The sequence below is a fragment of the Heterodontus francisci genome, chromosome 29 (genome assembly GCF_036365525.1).
Source record: "Heterodontus francisci isolate sHetFra1 chromosome 29, sHetFra1.hap1, whole genome shotgun sequence".
NCBI classification, from domain to species: domain Eukaryota; kingdom Metazoa; phylum Chordata; class Chondrichthyes; order Heterodontiformes; family Heterodontidae; genus Heterodontus; species Heterodontus francisci.
In genome coordinates, this window is record NC_090399.1 from 54,543,977 (window position 1) to 54,563,978 (window position 20,002).

Below are 20,002 nucleotides of genomic sequence, written 5' to 3' on the forward strand. Positions count from 1 at the left end.
GTCAGTGTCCCGGGGAGAGGGGTTGGGGAGAGTATGTGTCCCGGAGAGAGGAGTGTGAGTGTCCCAGGGAGTGGGGTCAGTGGCCCCAGGAGAGGGGTTGGGGGGAGGGTCAGTGTCCCGGGAAGAGGGTCAGTGTCCCGGGAAGAGGGGTTGGGGGGAGAGGGGCAGCATCCCGGGGAGAGGGGTTGGGGGGAGGGTCAGTGTCCAGGGGAGAGGGATGGGGAGAGGGGTTGGGGAGAGGGGCAGTGTCCCGGGGAGAGGGGTTGGGGGGAGGGTCAGTGTCCTGGGGAGAGGGGTTTGGGGGAAGGTCAGTGTCCAGGGGAGAGGGGTTGGGGAGAGGGGTTGGGGAGAGGGGTTGGGGAGAGGGGTTGGGGAGAGGGGCAGTGTCCCAGGGAGAGGGGTTTGGGGGAGGATCAGTGTCCCGGGGAGAATGGTTGGGGAGAGGGTCAGTATCCCGGGGAGAAAGTTTGGGGGGAAGGATCAGTGTCCCGGGGAGAGGGGTTGGGGAGAGGGTCAGTGTTCCCAGGGCGAGGGGTTGGGGGGAGGGTCAGTGTCCCGGGGAGAGGCGTTGGGGGGCAGGTCAGTGTCCCGGGGAGAGGGGTTGGGGAGAGGGTCAGTGTCCCGGGGAGAGGGGTTGGGGAGAGTCGGTGTCCCGGAGAAAGGGGTTGGGGAGAGGGTCAGTGTCCCGGGAGAGGGGTTGGGGAGAGGGGTTAGGGAGAGGGTTTGGGGAGAGGGTTTGGGGAGAGGGTCAGTGCCCCGAGGAGTGGGGTTGGGGGGAGGGTCAGTGTCCTGGGGAGAGTGGTTGGGGAGAGGTTCAGTGTCCCGGGAAGAGGGTCAGTGTCCTGGGGAGAAGGGTTGGGGAGAGTGTCAGTATCCCGGGGAGAGGGGTTGGGGGGAGGGTCAGTGTCCCGGGGAGAAGGGATGGGGAGAGGTTCAGTGTCCCGGGGAGAGGGGTTGGGGGGAGGGTCAGTGTCCTGGGGAGAGGGGTTGGGGGGAAGGTCAGTGTCCAGCGTAGAGGGGTTGGGGAGAGGGGTTGGGGAGAGGAGCAGTGTCCTGGGGTGAGGGGTTGGGGGGAAGGATCAGTGTCTCGGGGAGAGGGGTTGGGGAGAGGGTCAGTGTTCCCAGGGCGAGGGGTTGGGGGGAGGGTCAGTGTCCCGGGGAGAGGCGTTGGGGGGCAGGTCAGTGTCCCGGGGAGAGGGGTTGGGGAGAGGGTCAGTGTCCCGGGGAGAGGGGTTGGGGAGAGTCGGTGTCCCGGAGAAAGGGGTTGGGGAGAGGGTCAGTGTCCCGGGAGAGGGGTTGGGGAGAGGGGTTAGGGAGAGGGTTTGGGGAGAGGGTTTGGGGAGAGGGTCAGTGCCCCGAGGAGTGGGGTTGGGGGGAGGGTCAGTGTCCTGGGGAGAGTGGTTGGGGAGAGGTTCAGTGTCCCGGAAGAGGGTCAGTGTCCTGGGGAGAAGGGTTGGGGAGAGTGTCAGTATCCCGGGGAGAGGGGTTGGGGGGAGGGTCAGTGTCCCGGGGAGAAGGGATGGGGAGAGGTTCAGTGTCCCGGGGAGAGGGGTTGGGGGGGAGGGTCAGTGTCCTGGGGAGAGGGGTTGGGGGGAAGGTCAGTGTCCAGCGTAGAGGGGTTGGGGAGAGGGGTTGGGGAGAGGAGCAGTGTCCTGGGGTGAGGGGTTGGGGGGAAGGATCAGTGTCTCGGGGAGAGGGGTTGGGGAGAGGGTCAGTGTTCCCAGGGAGACGGGTTGGGGGGAGGGTCAGTGGCCCGGGGAGAGGGGTTGGGGGGCAGGTCAGTGTCCCGGGGAGAGGGGTTTGGGGGAGGGTCAGTGTCCTGGGGAGAAGGGTTGGGGAGAGTGTCAGTATCCCGGGGAGAGGGGTTGGGGGGAGGGTCAGTGTCCTGGGGTGAGGGGTTGGGGGGAAGGATCAGTGTCTCGGGGAGAGGGGTTGGGGAGAGGGTCAGTGTTCCCAAGGAGAGGGGTTGGGGGGCAGGTCAGTGTCCCGGGGAGAGGGGTTGGGGAGAGGGTCAGTGTCCCGGGGAGAGGGGTTGGGGGGCAGGTCAGTGTCCCGGGGAGAGGGGTTGGGGGGCAGGTCAGTGTCCCGGGGAGAGGGGTTGGGGAGAGGGTCAGTGTCCCGGGGAGAGGGGTTGGGGGGCAGGTCAGTGTCCCGGGGAGAGGGGTTGGGGGGCAGGTCAGTGTCCCGGGGAGAGGGGTTGGGGAGAGGGTCAGTGTCCCTGGGAGAGGGGTTGGGGAGAGTCGGTGTCCCGGAGAAAGGGGTTGGGGAGAGGGTCAGTGTCCCGGGAGAGGGGTTGGGGAGAGGGGTTAGGGAGAGGGTTTGGGGAGAGGGTCAGTGCCCCGGGGAGTGGGGTTGGGGGGAGGGTCAGTGTCCTGGGGAGAGGGTCAGTGTCCCGGTGAGAGAGGTTGGGGGAAGGGTCAGTGTGCCGGGGAGAGGGTTTGGGGAGATGGTCAGTGTCCCGGGATAGGGGTTGGGGAGAGGGTCAGTATCCCGGGAGAGGGGTTGGGGGGAGGGTCAGTGTCCCTGGGAGAGGGGTCGGGGGAAGGTTCAGTGTCCCGGGGAGAGGGTCAGTGTCCCGGGGAGATGGGTTGGCGAGAGGGATTGGGGAGAGGGTCAGTGTCCCGGGGAGAGGGGTTGGGGGGGTGGGTCAGTGTCCCGGGGAGAGGGGTTGGGGAGAGGGTCAGCGTCCCGGGGACAGGGGTTGGGGAGAGTCTGGGTCCCGGAGAGAGGGGTTTGGGGGAGGGTCAGTGTCCTGGGGAGAAGGGTTGGGGAGAGTGTCAGTGTCCCGGGGGGAGGGGTTGGGGGGAGGGTCAGTGTCCTGGGGTGAGGGGTTGGGGGGAAGGATCAGTGTCCCGGGGAGAGGGGTTGGGGGGCAGGTCAGTATCCCGGGGAGAGGGGTTGGGGAGAGAGTCAGTGTCCCGGGGAGAGGGGTTGGGGAGAGGGTCAGTGTCCTGGGGAGAGGGGTTGGGGAGAGGGGTTAGGGAGAGGGTTTTGTGAGAGGGTTTGGGGAGAGGGTCAGTGCCCCGGGGAGTGGGGTTCGGGGGAGGGTCAGTGTCCTGGGGAGAGGGGTTGGGGAGAGGGTCAGTGTGCCGGGGAGAGGGGTTGGGGAGAGGGTCAGTGTGCCGGGGAGAGGGGCTGGGGAGATGGTCAGTGTCCCGGGGAGAGGGGTTGGGGGCAGGTCAGTGTCCCGGGGAGAGGGGTAGGGGAGAGGGTCAGTGTCCCGCAGAGAGGGTCAGTGTCCCGGGGAGTGGGGTCAGTGGCCCCAGGAGAGGGGTTGGGGGGAGGGTCAGTGTCCCGGGGAGAGCGGTTGGGGAGAGTCTGTGTCCCTGAGAGAGGGGCTGGGGGGAAAGTCTGTGTCCCGGGGAGAGGGGCTGGGGAGAGGGGTTGGAGAGAGGGTCAGTGTCCCGGGGAGAGGGTCAGTGTCCCAGGGAGAGGGGTTGGGGGAAGGGTCAGTGTCTCGTGGAGAGGAGTTGGGGAGGGGGTCACTGTCCTGGGGAGAGGGTCAGTGACCCAGGGAGAGGGGCTGGGGGGAAAGTCTGTGTCCCGGGGAGAGGGGATGGGGAGAGGGGTTGGAGAGAGGGTCAGTGTCCCGGGGAGAGGGTCAGTGTCCCAGGGAGAGGGGTTGGGGGAAGGGTCAGTGTCTCGGGGAGAGGGGTTGGGGAGAGTATGTGTCCCGGAGAGAGGAGTGTGAGTGTCCCAGGGAGTGGGGTCAGTGGCCCCAGGAGAGGGGTTGGGGGGAGGGTCAGTGTCCCGGGAAGAGGGTCAGTGTCCCGGGAAGAGGGGTTGGGGGGAGAGGGGCAGCATCCCGGGGAGAGGGGTTGGGGGGAGGGTCAGTGTCCAGGGGAGAGGGATGGGGAGAGGGGTTGGGGAGAGGGGCAGTGTCCCGGGGAGAGGGGTTGGGGGGAGGGTCAGTGTCCTGGGGAGAGGGGTTTGGGGGAAGGTCAGTGTCCAGGGGAGAGGGGTTGGGGAGAGGGGTTGGGGAGAGGGGTTGGGGAGAGGGGTTGGGGAGAGGGGTTGGGGAGAGGGGCAGTGTCCCAGGGAGAGGGGTTTGGGGGAGGATCAGTGTCCCGGGGAGAATGGTTGGGGAGAGGGTCAGTATCCCGGGGAGAAAGTTTGGGGGGAAGGATCAGTGTCTCGGGGAGAGGGGTTGGGGAGAGGGTCAGTGTTCCCAGGGCGAGGGGTTGGGGGGAGGGTCAGTGTCCCGGGGAGAGGCGTTGGGGGGCAGGTCAGTGTCCCGGGGAGAGGGGTTGGGGAGAGGGTCAGTGTCCCGGGGAGAGGGGTTGGGGAGAGTCGGTGTCCCGGAGAAAGGGGTTGGGGAGAGGGTCAGTGTCCCGGGAGAGGGGTTGGGGAGAGGGGTTAGGGAGAGGGTTTGGGGAGAGGGTTTGGGGAGAGGGTCAGTGCCCCGAGGAGTGGGGTTGGGGGGAGGGTCAGTGTCCTGGGGAGAGGGGTTGGGGAGAGGTTCAGTGTCCCGGGAAGAGGGTCAGTGTCCTGGGGAGAAGGGTTGGGGAGAGTGTCAGTATCCCGGGGAGAGGGGTTGTGGGGAGGGTCAGTGTCCCGGGGAGAAGGGATGGGGAGAGGGTCAGTATCCCGGGGAGAGCTGTTGGGGGGAGGGTCAGTGTCCCGGTGAGCGGGGTTGGGGAGAGGTTCAGTGTCCCGGGGAGAGGGGTTGGGGGGAGGGTCAGTGTCCTGGGGAGAGGGGTTGGGGGGAAGGTCAGTGTCCAGCGTAGAGGGGTTGGGGAGAGGGGTTGGGGAGAGGAGCAGTGTCCTGGGGTGAGGGGTTGGGGGGAAGGATCAGTGTCTCGGGGAGAGGGGTTGGGGAGAGGGTCAGTGTTCCCAGGGAGACGGGTTGGGGGGAGGGTCAGTGTCCCGGGGAGAGGGGTTGGGGGGCAGGTCAGTGTCCCGGGGAGAGGGGTTTGGGGGAGGGTCAGTGTCCTGGGGAGAAGGGTTGGGGAGAGTGTCAGTATCCCGGGGAGAGGGGTTGGGGGGAGGGTCAGTGTCCTGGGGTGAGGGGTTGGGGGGAAGGATCAGTGTCTCGGGGAGAGGGGTTGGGGAGAGGGTCAGTGTTCCCAAGGAGAGGGGTTGGGGGGCAGGTCAGTGTCCCGGGGAGAGGGGTTGGGGAGAGGGTCAGTGTCCCGGGGAGAGGGGTTGGGGGGCAGGTCAGTGTCCCGGGGAGAGGGGTTGGGGGGCAGGTCAGTGTCCCGGGGAGAGGGGTTGGGGAGAGGGTCAGTGTCCCGGGGAGAGGGGTTGGGGGGCAGGTCAGTGTCCCGGGGAAAGGGGTTGGGGGGCAGGTCAGTGTCCCGGGGAGAGGGGTTGGGGAGAGGGTCAGTGTCCCTGGGAGAGGGGTTGGGGAGAGTCGGTGTCCCGGAGAAAGGGGTTGGGGAGAGGGTCAGTGTCCCGGGAGAGGGGTTGGGGAGAGGGGTTAGGGAGAGGGTTTGGGGAGAGGGTCAGTGCCCCGGGGAGTGGGGTTGGGGGGAGGGTCAGTGTCCTGGGGAGAGGGTCAGTGTCCCGGTGAGAGAGGTTGGGGGAAGGGTCAGTGTGCCGGGGAGAGGGTTTGGGGAGATGGTCAGTGTCCCGGGATAGGGGTTGGGGAGAGGGTCAGTATCCCGGGAGAGGGGTTGGGGGGAGGGTCAGTGTCCCTGGGAGAGGGGTCGGGGGAAGGTTCAGTGTCCCGGGGAGAGGGTCAGTGTCCCGGGGAGATGGGTTGGCGAGAGGGATTGGGGAGAGGGTCAGTGTCCCGGGGAGAGGGGTTGGGGGGGTGGGTCAGTGTCCCGGGGAGAGGGGTTGGGGAGAGGGTCAGCGTCCCGGGGACAGGGGTTGGGGAGAGTCTGGGTCCCGGAGAGAGGGGTTTGGGGGAGGGTCAGTGTCCTGGGGAGAAGGGTTGGGGAGAGTGTCAGTGTCCCGGGGGGAGGGGTTGGGGGGAGGGTCAGTGTCCTGGGGTGAGGGGTTGGGGGGAAGGATCAGTGTCCCGGGGAGAGGGGTTGGGGGGCAGGTCAGTATCCCGGGGAGAGGGGTTGGGGAGAGGGTCAGTGTCCCGGGGAGAGGGGTTGGGGAGAGGGTCAGTGTCCTGGGGAGAGGGGTTGGGGAGAGGGGTTAGGGAGAGGGTTTGGGGAGAGGGTTTTGTGAGAGGGTTTGGGGAGAGGGTCAGTGCCCCGGGGAGTGGGGTTCGGGGGAGGGTCAGTGTCCTGGGGAGAGGGGTTGGGGAGAGGGTCAGTGTGCCGGGGAGAGGGGTTGGGGAGAGGGTCAGTGTGCCGGGGAGAGGGGCTGGGGAGATGGTCAGTGTCCCGGGGAGAGGGGTTGGGGGCAGGTCAGTGTCCCGGGGAGAGGGGTAGGGGAGAGGGTCAGTGTCCCGCAGAGAGGGTCAGTGTCCCGGGGAGTGGGGTCAGTGGCCCCAGGAGAGGGGTTGGGGGGAGGGTCAGTGTCCCGGGGAGAGCGGTTGGGGAGAGTCTGTGTCCCTGAGAGAGGGGCTGGGGGGAAAGTCTGTGTCCCGGGGAGAGGGGCTGGGGAGAGGGGTTGGAGAGAGGGTCAGTGTCCCGGGGAGAGGGTCAGTGTCCCAGGGAGAGGGGTTGGGGGAAGGGTCAGTGTCTCGTGGAGAGGAGTTGGGGAGGGGGTCACTGTCCTGGGGAGAGGGTCAGTGACCCAGGGAGAGGGGCTGGGGGGAAAGTCTGTGTCCCGGGGAGAGGGGATGGGGAGAGGGGTTGGAGAGAGGGTCAGTGTCCCGGGGAGAGGGTCAGTGTCCCAGGGAGAGGGGTTGGGGGAAGGGTCAGTGTCTCGGGGAGAGGGGTTGGGGAGAGGGTCAGTGTCCCGGGGAGAGGGTTTGGGGAGAGGGTCAGTGTCCCGGGGAGAGGGGTTGGGGAGAGGGTCAGTGTCCCGGGGAGAGGAGTTGGGGAGGGGGTCACTGTCCTGGGGAGAGAGTCAGTGACCCGGGGAGGGGGTCAGTGTCCTGGGGAGAGGGGTGGGGAGAGGGTCAGTGTCCCGGGGAGAGGGTCAGTGTCCCGGGAAGAGGGTCAGTGTCCTGGGGAGATGGGTTGCGGGGAGGGTCAGTGTCCCGGGGAGAGGGGTTGGGGAGAGTATGTGTCCCGGAGAGAGGAGTGTGAGTGTCCCAGGGAGTGGGGTCAGTGGCCCCAGGAGAGGGGTTGGGGGGAGGGTCAGTGTCCCGGGAACAGGGTCAGTGTCCCAGGAAGAGGGGTTGGGGGGAGAGGGGCAGCATCCCGGGGAGAGGGGTTGGGGGGAGGGTCAGTGTCCAGGGGAGAGGGATGGGGAGAGGGGTTGGGGAGAGGGGCAGTGTCCCGGGGAGAGGGGTTGGGGGGAGGGTCAGTGTCCTGGGGAGAGGGGTTGGGGGGAAGGTCAGTGTCCAGGGGAGAGGGGTTGGGGAGAGGGGTTGGGGAGAGGGGCAGTGTCCCAGGGAGAGGGGTTTGGGGGAGGATCAGTGTCCCGGGGAGATGGGTTGGGGAGAGGGTCAGTATCCCGGGGAGAAGGGTTGGGGGGAAGGGTCAGTGTCTCGGGGAGAGGGGTTGGGGAGAGGGTCAGTGTCCTGGGGTGAGGGGTTGGGGGGAAGGATCAGTGTCCCGGGGAGAGGGGTTGGGGGGCAGGTCAGTATCCCGGGGAGAGGGGTTGGGGAGAGGGTCAGTGTCCCGGGGAGAGGGGTTGGGGTGAGGGTCAGTGTCCTGGGGAGAGGGGTTGGGGAGAGGGGTTAGGGAGAGGGTTTGGGGAGAGGGTTTTGTGAGAGGGTTTGGGGAGAGGGTCAGTGCCCCGGGGAGTGGGGTTCGGGGGAGGGTCAGTGTCCTGGGGAGAGGGGTTGGGGAGAGGGTCAGTGTGCCGGGGAGAGGGGTTGGGGAGAGGGTCAGTGTGCCGGGGAGAGGGGCTGGGGAGATGGTCAGTGTCCCGGGGAGAGGGGTTGGGGGCAGGTCAGTGTCCCGGGGAGAGGGGTAGGGGAGAGGGTCAGTGTCCCGCAGAGAGGGTCAGTGTCCCGGGGAGTGGGGTCAGTGGCCCCAGGAGAGGGGTTGGGGGGAGGGTCAGTGTCCCGGGGAGAGCGGTTGGGGAGAGTCTGTGTCCCTGAGAGAGGGGCTGGGGGGAAAGTCTGTGTCCCGGGGAGAGGGGCTGGGGAGAGGGGTTGGAGAGAGGGTCAGTGTCCCGGGGAGAGGGTCAGTGTCCCAGGGAGAGGGGTTGGGGGAAGGGTCAGTGTCTCGTGGAGAGGAGTTGGGGAGGGGGTCACTGTCCTGGGGAGAGGGTCTGTGTCCCGGGGAGAGGGGATGGGGAGAGGGGTTGGAGAGAGGGTCAGTGTCCCGGGGAGAGGGTCAGTGTCCCAGGGAGAGGGGTTGGGGGAAGGGTCAGTGTCTCGGGGAGAGGGGTTGGGGAGAGGGTCAGTGTCCCGGGGAGAGGGTTTGGGGAGAGGGTCAGTGTCCCGGGGAGAGGGGTTGGGGAGAGGGTCAGTGTCCCGGGGAGAGGAGTTGGGGAGGGGGTCACTGTCCTGGGGAGAGAGTCAGTGACCCGGGGAGGGGGTCAGTGTCCTGGGGAGAGGGGTGGGGAGAGGGTCAGTGTCCCGGGGAGAGGGTCAGTGTCCCGGGAAGAGGGTCAGTGTCCTGGGGAGATGGGTTGCGGGGAGGGTCAGTGTCCCGGGGAGAGGGGTTGGGGAGAGTATGTGTCCCGGAGAGAGGAGTGTGAGTGTCCCAGGGAGTGGGGTCAGTGGCCCCAGGAGAGGGGTTGGGGGGAGGGTCAGTGTCCCGGGAACAGGGTCAGTGTCCCAGGAGGAGGGGTTGGGGGGAGAGGGGCAGCATCCCGGGGAGAGGGGTTGGGGGGAGGGTCAGTGTCCAGGGGAGAGGGATGGGGAGAGGGGTTGGGGAGAGGGGCAGTGTCCCGGGGAGAGGGGTTGGGGGGAGGGTCAGTGTCCTGGGGAGAGGGGTTGGGGGGAAGGTCAGTGTCCAGGGGAGAGGGGTTGGGGAGAGGGGTTGGGGAGAGGGGCAGTGTCCCAGGGAGAGGGGTTTGGGGGAGGATCAGTGTCCCGGGGAGATGGGTTGGGGAGAGGGTCAGTATCCCGGGGAGAAGGGTTGGGGGGAAGGGTCAGTGTCTCGGGAGAGGGGTTGGGGAGAGGGTCAGTGTTCCCAGGGAGAGGGGTTGGGGGGAGGGTCAGTGTCCCGGGGAGAGAGGGTTGGGGGGACGGTCAGTGTCCCGGGGAGAGGGGTTGGGGGGCAGGTCAGTGTCCCGGGGAGAGGGGTTGGGGAGAGGGTCAGTGTCCCGGGGAGAGGGGTTGGGGAGAGTCGGTGTCCCGGGGAGAGGGGTTGGGGAGAGGGTCAGTGTCCCGGGAGAGGGGTTGGGGAGAGGGGTTAGGGAGAGGGTTTGGGGAGAGGGTTTGGGGAGAGGGTCAGTGCCCCGGGGAGTGGGGTTGGGGGGAGGGTCAGTGTCCTGGGGAGAGGGGTTGGGGAGAGGTTCAGTGTCCCAGGAAGAGGGTCAGTATCCCGGGGAGAGGGGTTGGGAGAGGGTCAGTGTCCCGGGGAGATTGGTTGGGGAGAGGTTCAGTGTCGCGGGGAGAGGTGTAGGGGGGAGGGTCAGTGTCCCGGGGAGAGGGTCAGTGTCCCGGGGAGAGGGTCAGTATCCAGCAGAGAGGGTCAGTGTCCTGGGGAGAAGGTCAGTGTCCCAGGAAGAGGGTCAGTGTCCCGGGAAGAGGGGTTGGGGGGAGAGGGGCAGCATCCCGGGGAGAGGGGTTGGGGGGAGGGTCAGTGTCCAGGGGAGAGGGGTAGGGGAGAGGGGTTGGGGAGAGGGGCAGTGTGCCGGGGAGAGGGGCTGGGGAGATGGTCAGTGTCCCGGGGAGAGGGGTTGGGGAGAGGGTCAGTATCCCGGGACACTGACCCTCTCCCCAACCCCTCTCCCCGGGACACTGACCCTCTCCCCAACCCCTCTCCCCAGGACACTGACCCTCCCCCCAACCCTCTCCTCCTTATTCCCCCCTCCCTATTCTCCCCCTCCCCATTCTCCCCCTCCCCCCATTCCCTCCCCTTGACTTCTTCCTATTCTCCCCACCCTGCGGCCGGCTCTGGTTTCTCCCTATTTCACCTCGTCCCACCCCCTGCCCATGTATTTGACAGTGGGGTTTCGTGTAATCTCTGAGGATCTGGATCTGATTAACTGTGTGTATTTCACTGAGAGGTGACATACGGCTGTGATCTGTGGGATGATGGGGGAAACTAGTGGATACTTCCAATATGGCTGGGATAGGAAGGATTTCATGACCTTCGACAAGGAGAACCTGGTGTGGATCACCCCCGAACCCTGGGGAGTAATCTTGACGAATAAGGAAATGAACCTGTACCTATGGAAAGAAGACTGGGATGGAACCTGCATCGAGCTGCTGAAAAAATACCTGAAGGCTGAGACCTGGTGAGTGAGTGGGGACTGAGAGTCAGTGAAGGGGGCTAAGAGACGGTGAGGGGGGACTGAGTGTCAGTGAGGGGGGACTGAGTGTCAGTGAGAGGGAACTGAGAGTCAGTGAGGGAGAGGGGGACTGAGAGTCAGTGTGAGGGGGACTGAGAGTCAGTGTGGGGGGGACTGAGAGATGGTGAGGGGGGACTGAGAGACGGTGAGTGAGGGGGGGACTGAGAGACGGTGAGGGGGGACTGAGAGATGGTGAGTGAGGGGGGACTGAGAGTCAGTTAGGGGGGACTGCGAGTCAGTGAGTGAGAGCGGGACTGAGAGTCAGTGAATGAGAGGGGGACTGAGAGTCAGTGAGGGGGGGACTGAGAGACGGTGAGGGGGGGACTGAGAGATGGTGAGTGAGGGGGTACAGAGGGTCAGTGAGGGGGGACTGAGAGACGGTGAGGGGGGACTGAGAGTCAGTGAGGGGGGACTGAGAGACGGTGAGGGGGGACTGAGAGACGGTGAGGGGGGACTGAGAGACGGTGAGGGGGGACTGAGAGACGGTGAGGGGGGACAGAGATGGTGAGGGGGGACAGAGATGGTGAGGGGGGACTGAGAGACGGTGAGGGGGGACTGAGAGACGGTGAGGGGGGACTGAGAGACGGTGAGTGAGTGGGGACTGAGAGTCAGTGAGGGGGACTGAGAGACGGTGAAGGGGGACTGAGAGTCGGTGAAGGGGGACTGAGAGTCGGTGAGGGGGGACTGAGAGTCGGTGAGGGGGGACTGAGAGTCGGTGAGGGGGGACTGAGAGTCGGTGAGGGGGGACTGAGAGTCGGTGAGGGGGGACTGATAGACGGTGAGGGGGGACTGATAGACGGTGAGGGGGGACTGAGAGTCGGTGAGGGGGGACTGAGAGTCAGTGAGGGGGGACTGAGAGTCAGTGAGGGGGGACTGAGAGTCAGTGAGGGGGGACTGAGAGTCAGTGAGGGGGGACTGAGTCAGTGAGTGAGAGCGGGACTGAGAGTCAGTGAATGAGAGGGGGACTGAGAGATGGTGAGTGAGGGGGGACTGAGAGTCAGTGAGTGAGAGGGGGACTGAGAGTCAGTGAGGGGGGGACTGAGAGACGGTGAGGGGCGACTGAGAGTCAGTTAGGAGGGACTGAGAGTCAGTGAGTGAGAGGGGGACTGCGAGTCAGTTAGTGAGAGGGGGACTGAGAGTCAGTGAGTGAGAGCGGGACTGAGAGTCAGTGAATGAGAGGGGGCTGAGAGTCAGTGAGTGAGAGCGGGACTGCGAGTCAGTTAGTGAGAGGGGGACTGAGAGTCAGTGAGTGAGAGGGGGCTGAGAGTCAGTGAATGAGAGGGCGACTGAGAGTCAGTGAATGACAGGGGGCTGAGAGTCAGTGAGTGAGAGCGGGACTGCGAGTCAGTGAATGAGAGGGGGCTGAGAGACGGTGAGGGGGGACTGAGAGTCGGTGAGTGAGAGGGGGACTGAGAGTCAGTGAATGAGAGGGGGCTGAGAGTCAGTGAGTGAGAGGGGGCTGAGAGTCAGTGAGTGAGAGGGGGACTGAGAATCAGTGAATGAGAGGGGGCTGAGAGACGGTGAGGGGGGACTGAGAGTCGGTGAGTGAGAGGGGGACTGAGAGTCAGTGAATGAGAGGGGGCTGAGAGACGGTGAGGGGGGACTGAGAGTCGGTGAGTGAGAGGGGGACTGAGAGTCAGTGAATGAGAGGGGGCTGAGAGACGGTGAGGGGGGACTGAGAGTCGGTGAGTGAGGGGGGACTGAGAAACGGTGAGTGAGAGGGGACTGAGAGACGGTGAATGAGAGGGGGCTGAGAGACGGTGAGTGAGGGGGGACTGAGAGACGGTGAGTGAGGGGGGACTGAGAGACGGTGAGGGGGGACTGAGAGTCGGTGAGTGAGAGCGGGACTGAGAGTTGGTGAGTGAGGGAGGACTGAGAGTCAGTGAGTGAGAGCGGGACTGAGAATCAGTGAGTGAGGGGGTTCTGATAGTTGGTGAGTGAGGGAGGACTGAGAGTCAGTGAGTGAGAGGCGGACTGAGAGTCAGTGAGTGAGAGGCGGACTGAGAGTCAGTGAGTGAGAGGCGGACTGAGAGTCAGTGAGTGAGAGGCGGACTGAGAGTCAGTGAGTGAGAGGCGGACTGAGAGTCAGTGAGTGAGAGGCGGACTGAGAGTCAGTGAGTGAGAGGCGGACTGAGAGTCAGTGAGTGAGAGGGGGACTGAGAGTCAGTGAGTGAGAGGGGGACTGAGAGTCAGTGAGTGAGAGGGGGACTGAGAATCAGTGAGTGAGAGGGGGACTGAGAGTCAGTGAGTGAGAGGGGGACTGAGAATCAGTGAGTGAGAGGGGGACTGAGAGTCAGTGAGTGAGAGGGGGACTGAGAGTCAGTGAGTGAGAGGGGGACTGAGAGTCAGTGAGTGAGAGGGGGACTGAGAATCAGTGAGTGAGAGGGGGACTGAGAGTCAGTGAGTGAGAGGCGGACTGAGAGTCAGTGAGTGAGAGCGGGACTGAGAGTCAGTGAGTGAGGGGGTTCTGATAGTTGGTGAGTGAGGGGGGGACTGAGAGTCGGTGAGTGAGAGCGGGACTGAGAGTCAGTGAGTGAGGGGGTTCTGATAGTTGGTGAGTGAGGGGGGGACTGAGAGTCGGTGAGTGAGAGCGGGACTGAGAGTCAGTGAGTGAGGGGGTTCTGATAGTTGGTGAGTGAGGGAGGACTGAGAGTCAGTGAGTGAGAGGCGGACTGAGAATCAGTGAGTGAGGGGGTTCTGATAGTTGGTGAGTGAGGGAGGACTGAGAGTCAGTGAGCGAGGGAGGATTGAGAGTCAGTGAGTGAGGGGGTTCTGAGAGTTGGTGAGTGAGGGGGGACTGAGAGTCAGTGAGTGAGAGGGGGACTGAGAGTCGGTGAGTGAGGGGGTTCTGATAGTTGGTGAGTGAGGGAGGACTGAGAGTCAGTGAGTGAGGGAGGACTGAGAGTCAGTGAGTGAGGGAGGACTGAGAGTCAGTGAGTGAGGGAGGACTGAGAGTCAGTGAGTGAAGGGAATCCACTGAGAGTAAATGGTGGGCGATTGATGTCCAGTAGTCTAATCCACAGTTTAAAGGAATATTTACCATTCCCTGGGGTCAGGGTTTCTAATGTCCAGTTTAAAGGGATATTTACCATTCCCTGTCTCTCTCACTGCCTTGCCTGTGATCTGTTTTACTCTCAGTTGCTCCTCAAGTGTTTCTTTCCGTGGACAAATGTCAGCTGCTAAACCGGCCAAACTCTCCTGCCTCATCACAGGATTTTACCCTCGTAATATCAAAGTTATCCTCCTGAGAAATGGCAAGTCAATTGAGAAAAAAATATACCACTGGCATCCTGCCCAACCAAAATGGCACCTACCAGTTTTGGAGATGGGTTCAGATCGAGTCTGAGGATGGAGTCACCTATTCACAAGAACATAAGAACACAACAAGACAAGAAATGGGAACAGGAGTAGACCATATGGCCCATCGAGCCTGCTCTGCCATTCAATACCATTATGGCTGATCTTGGGCTTCAATTCCAATTTCCTGCCCGCTCCCTATATCCCTTGATTCCCTGCGAGTCCAAAAATCTATCTATCCCAGCCTTAAATGTATCCAATATTGGAGCATTTGCAATCCTCTGGGGTGGAGAATTCCAAAGATTCACAACCCTTTGAGTGAAGTAATTTCTCCTCATCTCAGTCCTGAATGATTGGCTCCTTATCCTGACACTGTGTCCCCATGTTCTAGATTCCCCGAACAGTGGGAACAATCTCTCAGCTTCTATCATATCAAGCTCTTTCAGAATCTTGTATGTCTCAATTAGATCACCTCTCACTCTTCTAAACTCCAGAGAATATAGGCCCAATTTACACAGCCTCTCGTCATCGGACAACACCCTCATCCCAGGGACCAACTCGGCAAATCTTCGCTGCACTGCCTCCAGTGCAAGTATATCCTTTCTTAAATGTGGAGACCAAAACTGCACACAGTATTCCAGGTGCAGTCTCACCAAAGCCCTGTACAGTTTCAATAAGACTTCCTTATTCCTGTATTCCAATCAACTTGCAATAAAGGATAACATGCAATTTGCCTTCCTAACAGCCTGCGACACCTGCTCTCGGTGCGTTCCTTGTACAAGTACCCCCAAGCCTCGCTGAACATCAACACTTACCAGTTTCATACCTTTTAAAAAATATTCTGCTTTTCTATTTTTATGACCAAAGTGAACAACTTCACACTTCCCTACATTATACTCCATCTGCCATCTTGTTGCCCACTTGCTTAACCTGTTCTATATCTCTTTGCAGCCTCTCTACATCCTCTCTGCAGCTTACCTTTCCATCGAGCTTTGTATCATCAGCAAACTTAGATATATTACTCTCTGTCTCTTCATCCCAGTCATTAATATTGAGTGTAAATAGCTGAGGCCCCAGCACTGATCCTTGTGGCACCCCAATATTCTCTGCCAGACAACTTGAAAATGCCCCATTCATGCTCACTCTCTGTTTCCTATCTGTTAACCAACCCTCTATCCACGCTAATATATTACCCCAAACACCATGAGCCATTATCTTGCTTATTAATCTTTTATGTGGCACCTTATCGAATGCCTTTTGAAAATCCAAGTATACAACCTCTACTGGTCACCCTTTATCTACCCTACTAGTTTCATCCTCAAAAAACTCTAATAAAATTGTCAAACAGGATCTCCCTTTAGTAAAACCTTGCTGACTTGTTCTAATCATGCTATGCTTTTCCAAGTGTAATGTTAAGACTTCTTTAACAATAGTTTCCAGCATCTTCCCAATGATTGATGTTCGGCTAATTGGCCTGCAGTTGCCTGTTTTCTCTCTACCTCCATCTTGCAAAGCAGTGTAACATTTGCCAACTTACAATCTGATGGGACCATTCCTGAATCTAAGGCATTCTGGAAAATCATAGCCATCCACTATCTCTGCAGCTATCTCTTTTAGAACCCTAAGATGCAGGCCATCTGGTCCTGGGGACTTGTCAGATTTTAGTCCCTCAAGTTTCTCCAATACTTCTGCTTGGCTGTTATCAATATCCTTAATTTCCGCATGCTTTTAGCCCCCAGGTTACTGCCTATTTCTGGTATGGAACTGTGTCTTCTACTGTGAAGACAGACACAAAATATTTGTTGAATGCCTCTGCAATTACCTCATTTCCCATGATGATTTCTCCTGTCTCTGCCTCTAAGGGGCCAACATCTACTTTCGCTACTCTCTTCCTGTCAGTATGAGCAGAGCAGAAACGGAGGAGTGGAGAGCCGAGACTGGGATAAGAGGAACAGTGACTGCAAGGGTACTGTCTGTCAGTGATGTTTAAAGATGGTTATAATTACCTCTACTCATTCTGCCTTCCAAAATCAATCACTTCACACTTCTCTGCATGAAATTGCATCTGCTGTGTGTCGGTCCACAACTTCTCCTTCAACTCCACGCACTTCAAGTAAAAGGTGTTGCTATGGATACCCGCATGGGTCCTAGTTATGCCTGTCTTTTTGTGGGATATGTCGAGCATTCTTTGTTCCAGTCCTACTCAGGCCCCCTCCCCCAACTCTTTTTCCGGTACATTGATGACTGTATCGGTGCCGTTTCCTGCTCCCGCCCCGAACTAGAAAACTTTATCAACTTTGCTTCCAATTTCCACCCTTCTCTCACCTTTACATGGTCCATCTCTGACACTTCCCTTCCCTTCCTCGACTTCTCTGTCTCCATCTCTGGGGATAGGTTGTCTACCAACATCCATTATAAGCCCACTGACTCCCACAGCTACCTCGACTACACTTCTTCACACCCTACCTCCTGTAAGGACTCCATTCCATTCTCCCAGTTTCTCTGTCTCCGACGCATCTGCTCTGATGATGCTACCTTCCATGACGGTGCTTCTGATATGACCTCCTTTTTCCTCAACCGAGGATTTCCCCCCACTGTGGTTGACAGGGCCCTCAACCGTGTCCGACCCATTCCCCACACCTCTACCCTCACCCCTTCCCCTCCCTCCCAGAACCGTGACAGGGTTCCCCTTGTCCTCACTTTTCATCCCACCAGCCTCCATATCCAAAGGATCATCCTCCGCCATTTTCGCCACCTCCAGCGTGATGCCACTACCAGTCGCATCTTCCCCTCCCTTCCCCTGTCAGCATTCCGAAGGGATCGTTCCCTCCGCGACACCCTGGTCCACTCCTCCATTACCCCCACCACCTCGTCCCCGTCCCAGGGCACCTTCCCCTGCAATCGCAGGAGGTGTAATACCTGCCCATTTACCTCCTCACTCCTCACTATCCCAGGCCCCAAACACTCCTTTCAGGTGAAGCAGCGATTTACTTGTACTTCTTTCAATGTAGTATACTGTATTCGCTGCTCACAGTGTGGTCTCCTCTACATTGGGGAAACCAAGCACAGACTGGGTGACCGCTTTGCGGAACATCTCCGCTCAGTCCGCAAGCAGGACCCTGAGCTTCTGGTTGCTTGCCATTTCAACACTCCCCCCTGCTCTCATGCTCACATCTCTGTCCTGGGATTGCTGCAGTGTTCCAGTGAACATCAACGCAAGCTCGAGGAACAGCATCTCATCTACCGATTAGGCACACTACAGCCTGCTGGACTGAACATTGAGTTCAATAATTTCAGAGCATGACAGCCCCCCATTTTACTTTCATTTTTAGTTATTTTTTCTTCCTTGTTTTTACATTCTTTTTTACAATCTTTTTTTTGCATTTATTTCATTTTATCTTAGTTTGTTCAGTTTGCTTACCCACTGTTTTTTTTCAGGTTTGCACTTGCTGCTGTTCAATATTCAGTGTATTTACACCTAATCTGTACTAATGCTTTGTCTTTCAACACACCATTAACATATTGTTTGCCTTTGCTCCGTGACCTTTTGGTCAGCTATGTGGCCTGGTCCAATCTACACCTTCTCCTTTGTTATCTCTTGCCCCACCCCTACCTCACTTGCTTATAATCTGTGACTTTTCTAATATTTGTCAGTTCTGAAGAAGGGTCACTGACCCAAAACGTTAACTCTGCTTCTCTTTCCACAGATGCTGCCAGATCTGCTGAGTGATTCCAGCATTACTTGTTTTTATTCCGTAGTCTGTCTATGTGCTGCTGAAGTCTGATCAAGTCCTCCTCCTTGTTTAATGCATTTCTGAGTTTTGGGTTTAGCTTTGAATTTACACCCTCTATACTCAAATCCAGGACATTAACATATATCAAAAAGAACAGTGATCCTAATGCAACCCCCTGGGGAACTCCACTGTATACGTCCCTCCACTCTGAAATACATAAATTCATGAGTCTCTCAGACTCATTGTAAATGCCGTCTCCACGTACCCACTGCCCCACTAATTCCATAGACTTCAATTTTACTCACAAGTCTATAATTTGGCCCTTTGTCAAGTACCTTTTGAAAGTTCAAATACACAACATCAACAACACTATTCTCATCAATCCTTTCCATTACTTGATCAAAGAACTCAAATCAAAACTGTCAGACACGATTTGCCTTTAGCAGTTGCCTGTTGGCTGTGGATTTATTAACTCATGTTTTTTAAAGTGATAATTAATTTTGTTCTGGATTATTTCAACATTAATGAGAGGATATAGTAATGGAAAGCAATCAACGGAGACTCCGGTTAGAATTAGGAAATAAGAAAAGACTTAAAACTCTAATGGGATTTGTCTACAGGTGTCCTTATAACAGCTATGAAGTGATACAGAGTTTATTAATTCAGAGATTGGAGAGGCTTGTAGCAAATGAAGAGTTAGCTTAATGGGAGTAGCTCATTTGATCAGCACCCTATCCATCACCTGCAACATTCACTCCTTCTACTACCACCGGTGCACCGTGGCAGCAGTTTGTACCATCTACAAGATGCACTGCAGCAACTCACCAAGACTCCTTCGACAGCACCTTCCAAACCCGCGACCTCTACCACCTAGAAAAACAAAGACAGTAGACGCATGGGAACACTACCGCATGCAAGTTCCCCTCCAAGCCACACACCATCCTGACTTGGAACTATATCACCGTTCCTTCACTGGGTCAAAGATCTGGAACTCCCTAACAGCATTGCAGGTGTAGTTACACCAGAAGGATTGCTGTGATTCAAGAAAGCAGCTCACCACCAGCTCCTGAAGGAAAAGGGAGAGACAGTGGCATACAGGTAATGTCACTGAACTAGTAATGCAGAGGATTACTGTCCTGGGATTGCTGCAGTGTTCCAGTGAACATCAATGCAAGCTCGAGGAACAGCATCTCATTTACTGATTCGGCACTCTACAGCCTGCCGGACAGAACACTGAGTTCAATAATTTCAGAGCATGACAGGCCCCCCATTTTACTTTTATTTTTAGTCATTTTTTCTTTTTTCTTTTTTACATTTTTTTTGCGTTTATTTTATTTTATTTCATCTTAATTTGTTCAGTTTGCTTACCCACTGTTTTTTTTTCATGTTTATACTTGCGGCTGTTCAATTTTCAGTCCATTAACACCCTATCTGTACTAATGCTTTGTCTTTCAACACACCATGAACATATTGTTTGCCTTTGCTCCACGACCTTCTGGTCAGCTATTCTGTGACCTTGTCCTATCTACACCTTCTCCTTTGTTATCCCTTGCCCCACCCCCGCATTACTTGCTTATAACCTTTGACATTTCTAATATTTGCCAGTTCTGAAGAAGGGTTCTGAAACGTTACCTCTGCTTCTCTCTCCACAGATGCTGCCAGACCTGCTGAGTATTTCCAGCATTTCTTGTTTTTATTTCTGATTTCCATCATCCACAGTATTTTGCTTTTATTGTAGTAATCCAGGGGCCTGGGCTAATGGCAAGGGGTCACAGGTTCAAATCCCCTCATGGCAGTTGGTGGATTTAAATTCAATTAATTCATAAAGTTCAAGTCATTAATAAAAATCTGGAATTGAAAGCTAGTCTCAGTCATGGTGTCATGAAATTATCATCATTTGTGATAAAACCCCATCTGGTTTAGGGAAGGAAATCTGCCTTTCTGATCTGGCCTGCATGTGACTCCAGACCCACAGCAATGTGGTTAACTCTTAACTGCTCTCTGAAATGGCCTGGCAAGCCATTTAGTTGCCAAGGGCAATTAGCGATGGGCAACAAATGCTGGTCTTGCCAGCAATGCTCATATCCCATGAATGAATAATACAAAAAAATCCACGCCATTATTAAGCCTACCTATTTTCACCTCCATAACATCCCACGACTCTGCCTTTGCTACCTCGAGACTCAATTATTCCAGTGCACTCCTGGCTGGCCCCTCACATTCAATCCTCGATAAACCTGAGGCCATCCAAACTCTGCTACCTGTGTCCCATTCACCGATCACCCCAGTGCTCGCTGACTTACATTGCCTTCTAGTCAAGCACAAACTCAGTTTTAAAATTTTCATGTTTGTTTTCAAATGCCTCCATGGCCTGGCCCCTCCCCATTTCTGTAATCTCCAGCCCCACAACCCTCCGAGATATCTGCGCTTATCTAATTCTGGCCATTTAATCATCCCTGATTTTAATTTGTGGCGGTGCCTTCAGCTGCCGAGGCCCTAAGCTCTGGAATTCCCTCCCTAAACTGCTCTATGTCTCTTGTTCCTTG

At 58.3% G+C, this 20,002-nt stretch overlaps 1 pseudogene; it reads left to right on the forward strand.

The window, feature by feature from the left end:
* LOC137345852 (major histocompatibility complex class I-related gene protein-like) overlaps window positions 1–17,452 on the forward strand; it is a 32,579-nt pseudogene extending 15,127 nt beyond the window's left edge.
* Window positions 17,453–20,002: the final 2,550 nt, after the last annotated feature.